Consider the following 13,063-nt stretch of genomic DNA (forward strand, 5'->3'; position numbering starts at 1 on the left):
CACTGAGACAGAAAACCTGATAAATGTAATTTAAAGGCAGATGCATTTGGCTCACAGTTTGAGGAGATACAGTCTATCACAGAGGGGCGGACATGGCTGTAGTAGCTTCATAGTAGTGGGAGCTTACTACTAGGACTCATCACCTCCTCATACCTTGGCAGACCAGGAAACTGAGGCTGAGCAGTAAGACTGATTTATAAAGCTCAAGGTCTACCTTCAGTGACTCATTTCCTCTAGCTAGGCCCCTCTTCCTCAAGGTTCTACAAACTTCCGAAGCAGTACCACCAGCTGGGGACCAAATGTTGAAACATATGATCCCCTGGAGAACATTTCACATTCAAACTGTAATTCCTGCCCATGCTGTATGCTTAGGTGTGAAGGTTAGGCAGTTGTGGAGATGTATGATTGGACAAAAGAGATAAGATCCAGTGTAATGAGCTTGGAGGAACTTAGCACATCCCGGTTGGTCCTTTAGGTTCTTCTCTGTCCCTGTGCCTTACTGATAAGGAGTTCCTTTCCTCTATGGCACATATGACTTGTGGATCTTAGGACCTACTTCAGAGACAAGAATCTGGCTACTCCAAGTACCTCATATGAGTACCTCACATAAGCGTCCTATCCCTTGTAACTTTTTTTTGCGGGGGGCGGTATTTGAGACAGGGTTTCTTTGTAGCCCCAGCTGGCCTGGAAATTGGTATGCAGACCTGGCTGTCCTGGATCTCACAGAAATCTGCCTCCCTCAGACTCTGCTGATATTAAATGCATGTGCTATCATGCCCAGCACCCCTTTAACTTTCTTGTTTTCTCTAGCATGATGTTTTCAAAGCTTATTGGTATAACATGGGTCAGAATTTGCTTCCTTTCTAAGGGTGAGTATTATTCCATTATATGTATATGCTGCATTTTGTTTGTTGATAGAACATTGGATGTGTTTTGCTAACATGAATAAAGCTATGAATACTGCATACAAATATCTGTTCTCCATTATTCTAGGCATATTATCAGAAGAGGTATTGTGGTTATATGATAATTTTTGTTCTTTTTTTTTAGGAACCGTTGACACTGTTTTCCATGGAGCTGTATCAGATGTACTAGGGTTCCAATTTCTGCACATTTTCATTGAACTTGTTACTTTCTGTTTTTTTACTTTCATAATAGTCAAATAGCATCTCATTGTGATACTGATTCGTATTTCACTAATGACGATACTGAACCTTTTTTCTTAAGTACACTGGGCATTTGTTTATCTCTTTAGAAAACTGTTTGGTGAAGATTTTGATTGATTTTTAGTATACATTTTTATTGAATTTTTGTGGAATTCATTCAATACCTTTTAATCATATTTATCCTCCCTCCCCTCTCAGTACATCCCCCTGGAGGTCCCATCACTGTAAGTTTTCACCCTGCATTTTCTAAGTTTTATGGTTTGTGATCTTGTTTTTTAATTATTTGTTAATTTTGTGTTAATTTTTGTATATGGCGTAAGGTAAAAGTTCAGCTTTAATCATTTGCATATAGACATTCAGCTTTACCAACATCTCAAGATCTTAAAGAAAAAATTAATGCCTTACTTTGCATTATTATGAAGCAGTCTGTGATAGAAACTTATTTACAGATCATTTATTTGGATATGATCTCAGGAAGCAAGAGACAGAGAAACAATAAAGACCCACCATAAAGGTCACATGAAGGGTGCTGCTGTGTGTGACTGTTCAGTCAAGACATCTGAGAATTACCTAGAATGTCTCCCAGACGATCAGCTGAAGGACAGGAGGATGACGATTTTGCCCCTGTTCCTGTTCTCATTGGTTGAGCAAGTGTTCTGGCCCTATCAAAAGGGTGCCTGTGTGGGTGCAGAAAGCTGTTTGTTTGGTTTTGATCAGAAATCCTCTAAGAATGGCTCAGCTGCAAAGAGTTGTCCTCAGCAGCTCACTCACGTAATAGGAGCTGAAGTAAGTGATATGGACTCCCTAACGGCGTCTGACATAGTTAGTAGCAAGAGATAAGCATCATAAAGGTGTCTGACATAGCTAGTAACCAAGAGATAAACATCATCTGTTTCAGGGCTGGAGAGATGGCTCAGCAGCTCAGAGCACTGACTGCTCTTGCAGAGGACCAGGGCTCCAGGTTTGATTCCCAGTACCCACAAGGCAGCTAACAACCATTGGTAACTCCAGTTCCAGGGGATCCAATTTTTTCACACCTCTACAGGCACTGCACAACACACATGTAGGCAATACAGTCATGCACATAAAATAAAAATACTAAATAAAATATTAAAAACAAAAAGACCCAAAAAGCCATCATCTGTTTCAATATTTAGCACAGAGCCTAGGACCAATCCTGTGTCTGTGGGCAATGTTGGTATTAGGAACAAAACACATACATTCTTTTATTGGTCCCTCCTCACATGTTAACATGTATGTGGGGAATGTTATAAAAATAAACGAAACACTTCTTAAAGAGCTATAATTTAACAGAGAAGATCTATCAGTTATACAAATCACCACTTAAGTTAAAAAAAAAAAAAAAAACAGAAGAAGAACCAAGAAAAGAAGCCCCTACCTGTGGCTCCATTCTACACTGGGTGGGCTGTCTGACCACCCCGGAGCAGGCCTACAGGTAGACTCCCAAGGGAAGTGAGCCTGAAGAAGTGGGAAGGGGATGTAGTTTCATGATAGATTACTTGCCCAGCATGCATGAAGCTATGAGTTCAATCCTCAATATTACAAAAATGGAAGAAGTGATAAATGCTGTGGAGATATGTAGATCTTTTGATGGAAAATAGGTCACCGATTGTTTATTTGAGAAGAAATCTCAGGAGGGAAGAATGAGAAAGACCAAGACTGAGACCATATAGGAAAAGATTAAGGAAGAGGAATTTCCTAGTAATGGACAACAAAAAACAACCAGAAGGGGCATGCGTATTTATTTATTCATCTTAAAGTACTGTCATTGCTTGCCTTTTGCATGCCAGATCTGTAGCTAGGTGCTAGGGGTTCAGAAATGCTCACGGGCCTCTGTATATGCTAATGGGAAAAATCAGACAATGAAATTATCACATGAGTAAATATGATAATGTCAAATGCTGTTGAATCCAATAAAGAAACAGAAATGAGGTAATTCAACAGCATGCTGAGGTGGGGTGTGGTTGACAGGGTGGCCTAGAAATTCTTTAGAACATTTAAGCGGAAATCTAAGTGACAAGGTCCAAGGGTCAAATCCATAAAATCAGAGGAAGCTTGAAAATGCTAAGGCCATTAGTACGGAAAAACTTTTTATTTCAGAAATGGGGAAAGGGTTAGGGATTCTGGAGAGTTGGAGCCAAGATGGGAGAAGGGGTATGAAATAAATTCCTAGGGGTAGATGTGGGCCAGGTCACTTGGGACCCAACAAGCATCATAATGACTTTGAATTTACCCTTCATCCCAGGAAAGTGCACTGAGGGATTTTACACAGAGAAATGCTTTATTGAGTTTTATATAGGTAAGCATTTGATGATCCAGAGCAGGAGTAGAAGTATGTGTGCCCAGGTCAGAGCTTATGCAGATGTCCTCCAGGTTGGTCCTGGAGATGGCTTGGATTCAGTACAGACAGAAGGGGAGACAATTTGGATTCCATATTGGAAGTGGGTTTGAAGTTTGCTTTGGTTATATGGAGTTGATATATGGGGCACGGGCAGAGATGCCAAGGTCAAACATAAATGAGTCTTCAAAGGCAATTAAACTTCTTCTTGGACAAAGTTTAAAGGGTGCTTGGCAAAACCGAATAACAGGAGTTTGAAAGAGATGATGGGAAATTGAACTAATGCAAAGCAAATGGACTTAATTCTGTATGTGACGATGTATAATTGAAGGTATTTGTAAATAAAGGGTGACAGAGATCACAATGTCCTCCTGGGTCTTATTACCACAGGGTCAAATATCTCATAGATATAGTCCAAAGGAAAACAACAATCACAACCATAGTAGTGGGGGGGGGGAGTCGGTGCCTGTGCACTTAAATAGGCAGAGGGAGAGGAATTTGTTCTTCAGAGGTTAATTTACTTTTATGTTTATTGATGTTGCTATGGTGATACTAAAAAGCGAGCCAGGAGGACAGAAAACAGTTGACCGTCTCTGCACTTAATAATCTGATTTTATGTAAGACATTGGAAAGGAATGCAATTACTCAGGCCTTTGCTAGGAGGTTAAAAAGGAATCGGAGGTTGAGCTCATAATACTCCCTGGCCACACCAGTCTCCTCTTGCTTGCAGGCTTGCAGGCCCAGATGTCCTGGCACTACCCACCCTGACTTTTGGAAGACTAATATTGTATTTTGTCCTTTCTCTCCCATTTGCTCCCTTGAACCAGAAGATTGCAAACAGTCCACAAAGTGAAATGAAACCTGAAGTTAACAGAAAAGGGAATTAAGCCTCTAAAAAAAAGGTTGTAAAAGTCTTATTTCATTGCCTGGTGGAAATTATTCCCAAGTGGAGTCCAACAGACAGGGCCCTGAACATCCATCCTAGAGAAGTTGAGGGCTTCTATTTGGATCCAGGTTTTTCTGCTTTCCTTCAGGAAACCAGTGTTCTGATGCTGGAGGTCAAGGTATTTTCCACAATTACAAACAAATTATTTTTGTTGTTGTTTAGGACAGTGCCAGTGAATTCTTCATCATTCTCAGTGTTATAATTGTTTGTGCATGTGTGTGTGTGTGTGTGTGTGTGTGTGTGTGTGTATGGTGTTTGACTAGCATTTTGACAGCATTACTGGAAGATAAAAAGGAGCCATTCATCACTCTAATTCTAAACCTTTTCAAATGAGGACCTCCTCAGTTTTTCCTAACATCTTCATTCATTTCATTCCTTTTATAAATCTTGGACTTCTTCTATATGCCAGACACTGTAAAAAATGCCCCTGGCCTCTTCCTTAACTGCTGTAATGACAGTGCTGATAATAGCGACCAATAGTTTTAAGCTATGCCGAGTGCAAGCCACTGCAATTAACTCTGTCCCACTCATTGCCCCACTAAACCTCCTGAAGTCAGAGGAAGTGTTGGTATTATCCTGATTTTTATAGATGTAGAAACTGAAGCTTCCACATCTGGTGTGGAGGTCAACTGGTTGTGGATTGTGACATGAGCAGGCACTGGAATTAATGCCTCCAACCAAATAGCTCTCTAAAATCATTTCTAGTGGGCCAGGTATAGCTGCACAAGTAGATTATCCCAGCATTTGGGAGGCAGAACAGGAGGATAATACATTTTCAGGCTACCATGGGCTACCTTATGAGACTCTCTATGAAAAGACCAAGATCTGGTCTTGTAGCTTGGTGATAGATCACTTCCCTAGACTGTACAAGACCCTGAATTTGATCCTAAGCACATTAAAAGAAATAAAATCATTTGGGACCTGGGAGTATAATTCAATAGCAGAACACTTACCTAACATGTGGAAGGCCCCATTTCAATGCCCAATACCATGAAAACTATTGAAAAGAAATAACAACCAGTAAGCAAATGGCTGAGAAGTATCTTCCCTGCAAATCAAATGGGACCCTCAGTTTCCCATCAAGGACACTCTACCACACGTTTTCTGTGTAGACATTTCTCCACAGATCCCAGGGGATTTCACACCAGAAGAGTCTTACTCATCACTCCTGTGCCTGTGATTGCATTCACTCACGGCTCATCAGGGTGTTTCCATGCTTTTTGCCGCTATTGATTTCCTTTACTCAATATGCATGAATTTTCTTTCCCCCAAACATTAGAGAATTTCAAGGATCTTGCAAAGTAAGACAACTCTGAACTTAACAGAGTACGAGCTCACAAAACTCCTAGTTGATGGGACTAGAGAGATGGCTCAGCAATTAAGAGCACTGGCTATCTTTCTGTAAACTTAGGTTTGGTTCCCAGTATCCACACAGCAGTGAACAACTGTCCATAATTCCAGTTCCAGGGGATCCTATGCCCTCTTCTGGCCACCATGGGCATTGAATGCACATAGTACACTTAACATACATGCAGGCAAAACATTCATACACATGAAATAAAAATAAATAAATCAAAAAAACAGAAATCTAGGTGATGGTGATCTCACAAGCGCATATTATCCACAGAATGACTATTTAATCACATTTTGAAATTCCAAGATATATACAGATATAAAGGTAGAAGACTATACTGAGCATTAAAGATTAATAAATTTGTTCAAGTGCCAGAATATCTTTAATGGAAAAAAAATCTAGGACTGGAGAGATGGCTCAGTGGTTAAGAGCATTGGCTGCTCTTATGGAACCTGGATTTGATTCTTAACACCCACAACCATCTGTAACTCCAGTTCCAAGGGATCTGATAGCCTTCTCTGATCTCCATGGGCTCTGCACAGTATGGGCACACTGACTTCTATGCAAACAATACACTCATACACATAAAATAAAATAAAAATAATAAATAAAATACATTTAAAAATCAAATCTGTTCATTCATCTGCTCAAGGTTATTTTCCAATAGTAAAGAAAATGCAGGCAAATTCTAAATATATAAATATCTAAAATAAGGATCTTGCTTTAGTGTTAGCTTTTACTGTCTAGCATGTCAGGTCCTCTGGTGAACATCTTTAGAAACACATACATTCAAGAAGTGGAATGCCCACTTGAAAGAGTGAAATGGAATATGTAGGTGCATTTAAAGTGCTTATTTTAAAGCTCTTTTTTGGCTAAGTCCCAGAGTAAGACCTGGAGGAGTTGTTGAACTGTTTGTGCAAAATATCAGGTTGAAGATACACTTGATACAGAAGTTCTGAGTAGTGTGTGCTGGTTTAGTGAGGGACATCTTGAGGCCAGTGAGAAGACTCACTAGGTAAAATGCTTGCTACATAAGCCTGATGACCTGAGTTCCATCCCTGGACCCTTTATAAAGATGCAAGGAGAGAACTAACTACACAAATTTGTTCTCTGAGAGCCTCACATGTACCATGGCACATGTGAACCCACCCACACATGCCACATGCACGTACAATAATAAAAAGTAAAAATTGAAAAACAAATCAATATTTTGACATTTTTTTCTTAGTGAGAATTTTCCTGACACTTTAGAAAAGGTATGTCCCCTTGTAAACCTATATTCTTCCCCTATGACTTTCATCCCCAGCTTGCTTACAAATGTAAGCAGACATTCATGTAATAATTTGTCCAATAATTGTCTTTATCACTAGAACTTAAGTTCCACAGATAGTGTGTTAGTTATTATGTGCCACTGTGACAAAAGTATCCAAAAGAAAAACCAACTTGATGGAGTAAAGTTTGCTTACGTAGTACATAAGCCAAAGCAATTTGCTTTAACTCGTGGTTTCAGAGAGATTTCCAGGAAGAATGGTGGTGGGACAGCTCAGCCCAATGCAGTGGGAGCTTACACTAACAGCTATTCACACAGCATCAGACAAGAAGCAGAAAGCAGCAGACCCAAACCAGGAAGGGTTTAAGTATTAAACCAGCCAGGCCTCATCTCTTAATGAGTCTATAGGCTTCAACGTAGTGCCTCAAGCTTGGGGACAGATGTTCAAAGCATGGGTCTGTCAGGGAGAGTTTGACATCAAAGCATAACAAAAAGTGCCTATCTTTTTAAGGCTTGATTGACTCTAAATATTTAATTCATGGCTGAGCATATATGAGTAGTTCATGTAGTTTTAGCTGTGCTAATCAAAGGCGGGAAAAAAAATTTACCCAACATGATGAAGCAATAAGAAGAATGAACTCAACTGAAATAAGCCTAGATGGTTTTCAAAATTATGGTATCAAATTTTAGAAAGGCCTTTTGTGATAGTGAAGGCATTTTTAATCACTACTCATGACGGGATATGGGAGAGTCGCAAACACCTGTGAATTCAATCATGATTGATTCTAAGTAAATAAGTTTTGTGGGGGACACATGATTTATTTCATCTTTAGACAATGATACAGACAAGCACAGACATTTGGTGCTATCTTGACTACCAGGTTATTATCACTCATAATCTGGGTGCTACTAAGCTGAATGATACCCCAAATCACTCCTATTTCTAAAGATCTAAGGTTTATATATTCAGCAGTTGGCAACAAGGTGAATACAAAGACCTAATGTTTATCAAGTAACAAAAACATCCCTAAAATCTCAGTAATACCTCTTTGCTTTCAGTATAATATGACATAGGGCGAGCACTATGCTCCTGGGATGCACAAACATTCTAGCCAAGAGTAAACAGAAGCGAGGAAGTAAACCCCATCATCGCCAGTGAGTTTCTTCGTAGAACCGAATCTGCCATTGGCCAGTCCCAACAGACACCAACAGACAGTTGTGCCGGAATGATTCAAAGAAATCAAAATCTCAAGGCACAAACAACTCAGAGAAGGGCATAGAATAGATCTCGAGGTGCAAATGAAGAGTGACCATTACAACAGGGCAACTCTTGTACTTTTGCTCTTCACACTTTTCAAAGCCCTCATTAGAGGCGAAGTTTGGGAAATCAAACATCAAATAGGGAGGAGGAACAGTCACATGAATTGCTCAAGGTCACACAGCTAGAGACCTGTGTTCTTTCCTTAAGGAGTTTAAGTAGTGCTTATCTCATTGTTCAGACCTTGATTCCCATTCCCCACCCAATCCCCAAACAGAGATCTTTATACTGAGATTCTTTATCCTTACAGCTCAACTTTGGCAGTGGATTGTGTTTTGTTTCTTGACTATTTGTGTAGAGATTTTGCCTCCACTGATAAAATATTATCTTTCCTTGTCTATAGTATTTTGTTGTTGCTGTTAAAGTGCCCAGAACCTTTCAGAGCTTCAGTGTAGATGAATTTTGGCTGACATGAATCCTGAGTGTTCACACTGGGGAGAGAAGAACAGGCTCTTAGAAGCTTATAGAGGGATGCCCCTGGAGCCTGAAGAATGAGCCCTTCCTGCCACTGAGAAGAGGCTTCAGGAGGCTGGTGCGTTAGATCCCCAGAGTCCTGCGCTTCCCATTGGCCCTGGAGAAAGTCTCTGGTGATATTCTATTGATTCCATTGGGATCTTTTATAACAATCTTCAGCTTTCCTGTGCATTACTGTTCTTGCTTTTCGCTGGCTGGATTTTTTTTTTAACTTGAAAATAAAGAAGTGTTTCCTAAAGAAAACTAAAAAGAGAGAGAAACAGAGACAAAACTGCCCACCATCATTCTATCAGCAAAGAGAACATTTCTGCTTACATCCCTCTAACATTGATTTACTGCATGGATACATACACATGACTAGCACATATAAAATTTAAGTGGGATTAGTCCACACAGTCTGCCCTGAAACCTGCTTTTTATCTCTAATGTGTCTAACTGTATATGTTTCTCAAATTTCCTACAGAACTCTCCTCGGCTATTTCATAGGCAGAGGAAAGCTGTAGTTTGAGAGGAATACCCTCCAGCTAGAGAAGCAGCATGGGGAATGCCAGTGTAGCAGACTAGAATACGCATGTGAAATCACTGGGAGTGTTCTGTTAACAGGCTGTGATTCAGAAGGTCTTGGTCTGGACTTGAAATTCCTTAGTGCCACATGTTCCTGTGGAATACACAGGTGACAGGTGTGTTCAAAGAACTCCAGCCCAGTAATTGAAATTTTGGTCACATGGTTTAGGATACGTTTCTGAACCTCTTAGCCTTTGTTTTCTATATATATATATATAGGAAGGGCCATAAAAATCTGAAAACATTTATCACAAAACATACATTTATTGAAGTATGGTTGAATTGAAATGTAGTCATGATAAAAGAATCCTCTTACCTCATATCTGCTGTTTCCTCCCTTCACTCCAAGAAAGAATAAAGTCTGCCATCGAAACAGAAAGGAATGTCTATGAAATGGCCTCTTGTGCTTAAAGAAGCCCACAGGCACTGAATTTGGAATGATAAATGGATCATTTTGTCCTTTCAAAGCATATAATAAAAAAGGAATCTATAACCCACATTGACAGGATTCCCTATGGTACTGCAGCTTAAAGCCTGGTTTGTTCTCTTACAAATATGCTAGCATCTCAGACATATGTCCAAACTTCAGGGAATTCTGTCCTTCCTTCTGTCTTTCTTTCCTTCCTTCCTTCTTTCCTTTCTTCCTTTTTCTGTTTACATGACAGAAATGTTCTCTTTCTCAACTACAGTCTTCAGCTTTCCTGTAAATCATTGTTCTTGCTTTTCACTGGCCTGATTTTTTTTTTTAACTTGGAAATAAAGAAGGCCTTTGCATGGCCTCCCCATCCTGTTGGCTTCAACTTCTCCCTACTTTTTTATATTCCCCACTGACTCTATCCACACCCTGCTTCTAACTATGTTCTTGGCTTCTCTGGTTTGTGTATACATCTCCCTGTGCAACACAGAGGCTCGCTTCCAGGAATCTAGGCCTTGTGCTTTACTTGACATAATGATTGTTATTTGTCCTCTCTCTCTCTCTCTCTCTCTCTCTCTCTCTCTCTCTCTCTCAGAAGAGGGTTGAATAAGCCTTGTGGATTTCTCTTTCAGCTGGGGAGCCTCCAGCTAGTTCATTTTAATAATCTGGTAATACTTTTATTTTAACCAAATAAAGAGCAGACCATTAGCCACTCAGCTTGGCTTCATTGCAGAGGTAGAAGCAGAGAGAGCCATAGTAGTTTGAGGGAAAAGACTTGCTTCCCTGTGTTGGGTGCCTTCTGAGACAAGGGAAGTTTATCTAATTTTGTGCCAGAGAGATGCAGAGCTGAGCCTGCCTGGTGCCTGCCTATGTCCCAGGAAGTTCTTTGTATGAAAAATGAAAGAACTAAATTTAAGGGCTGCTTGATTCTATACTCCTGTGACTAAATTCTGAAGGCTTCACATGGAGACCCAAATTCCTCAGTTATATTCTTTTGAAGAAGCAGCATGGGTAGGCTCAGCCTGGGGATAGTTCTAGCTAGGCAAAGAAAAAGAGGAACTAAAATAGTTTAATTAGCTAAATCAGGCCAAGATCAAATTTCTAAGGTTAACATGTGCAAATCTTTAGGATAAATGTTGTCCTCTCTTTGAAACTTTTAGTAGGTAGGAAGAGAATGATGCAATCCTTCTTTATTCCTGTGAAGCCCAGGAATCCTCAGATCCTTCCTGAAAGGACAAGTAGTCCACCACAGTGGGGCAGGAGAATATTGCCCTACGATCACTTTTTTCTCTAGTTCCTGATTTTACGAGACAATTCTGCGGAAAGGGTGGTGGAGGAGGTGGTATTAATTTAAATGCACATGATTTTAACCAGATCATTTTGAGGAATAATTTGGGTATGCTTTGGATATAAATTAGAACATACTTCCATAGCAGAGAAGAAACGGACACATGGAAGAACAGAGAGGCAGGACAAGGCTAGCCAAGGTGTTGTTTTGATACTGTTTGGAGAACAGCAGGGTCATTAAGATCCAGATTAAGGAGTTTGACTTTAAAGAAAATAGAAGTCTGAACAAAACTGATGGAGATTAGAAGACATTTTAGGACTTGTGGGTTTAGTACTGTGGAGTCAGACATTCTTTTCTGTCTTAGCAAGAAGCACCTTATCCCCGTCCACATCTTACATTTATTAATAGCTACTGTTGGGCCTGGTATGGTGGCATACATCTTTGATCTCAGTACTTTGGAGGTAGAGGCAGGCAGGTTTCTGTGAGATCAAGGCCAGCTTGGTCTACATAGTGAGCTCCAGGCTAGGTGGGCCTACAGGGAGACCCTATCTCAAAATAAACAAGCACTTGCTATCAAGGAGGTACCACTTCACAGGTGTTCTGTGTTTCAATTAATGTAGTGTTTCTATTTGGTACCGCTTCTTGGTTATGCAGAGGATTGGACAAAGAGAAAGATAATTGGCACACTATAAGAAACAGGCTTTGCCACTTGGGCTATAGCACTCCTACTCAGAGAAGCATGCACCACAACAGCCAGGCTCTGGGAGAAGTGACTATTCCTTAATGGGTACTTTTGAGTTCTCCCAATTTGATTTCCTCTGCTGGAGGCCAGGGCAGTGTGTTTCCAGCTATAGTGTACGAGGGACAATGTGGATTTTGGTACCTGGTGAATAGCAACGACTATACTGGATTTAATCAATGCATGCTTTTAGCTTTGGTTGCTTGCTTTTCTGTTGTACTGGGGATCAGATTTTAGGGCCTTGCACATGCCAGGCTAGTACCCCACCACTCAGGTATATCCCAGCCCCTATTTATTTGTTTTGAATATGACATATGGCTACAGCAGAGAGGAAGAGAGTTCTTCACTTGGGCGAGTGGGGGTAGGAAGAGAATACTGCATCATTCATGGTTTTGTTAGTGATGAGCAGTTTTTTCCCCATTCCTATGACTCTTAGGTGCTATAAATAATTTAGTCTTTACAAAAGTCATGGTTGGGTTCTCCCCTTTGCTGCACCTAAGGAAAGCAAGGCTCAGCGAATAAATATTAACTTGATAAAAATCAGATAATCTGTGCAAAGAAGAGTTAGGCCTCAAACTTCTATCTACTAGTGCCTAAGATCCCATTCCTGACTCCCGTAGAGGTCTGCCATTTCTAAATACCACCCCTCGCCCTACCCCAGGGAATAACAGGAAGGGAGTATCACCTGGGGCTCCCTGTTGATAACGACTGAGTAGTTAGCAGCCCTCTTCATTTTATTTTGTTCATTTCTTCATTTATCTGAGAAGGCACAAAGTCCTCTCTGACTGCCAACCTCTTTATTCCCTACAGCTGAGGGATCTCAGGATCTCGGTTTAAAATTCAGTGTGGAAGTCTGAGCCACAGCCACATCAAGGCAGGTTTTTCTTTTCTCTTTTGCTACCTTTCTTCAGTTTAAAATTCAGTGTGGAAGTCTGAGCCCAGTGAACCATGCCACAGCCACATCAAGGCAGGTTTTTCTTTTCTCTTTTGCTACCTTTCTTCCCTCCTTAGCTGAGCAGAGCTGAATGATGGGGCTCTTGGCAACCTCATTATATCTATTATGTTCTGATCATTATTTAAACAAACGGCATTCAGTAGGGTCCAAGGTGGAGGACTGGGAAGCTGAGACGGCTTTTTGTAAGTCAGCTGAATTGCTCTTTCCTTTTCAGA

The sequence above is a fragment of the Nannospalax galili genome, unplaced genomic scaffold, assembly GCF_000622305.1.
Source record: "Nannospalax galili isolate Female #2095 unplaced genomic scaffold, S.galili_v1.0 scaffold128, whole genome shotgun sequence".
Taxonomy (NCBI): Eukaryota; Metazoa; Chordata; class Mammalia; order Rodentia; family Spalacidae; genus Nannospalax; species Nannospalax galili.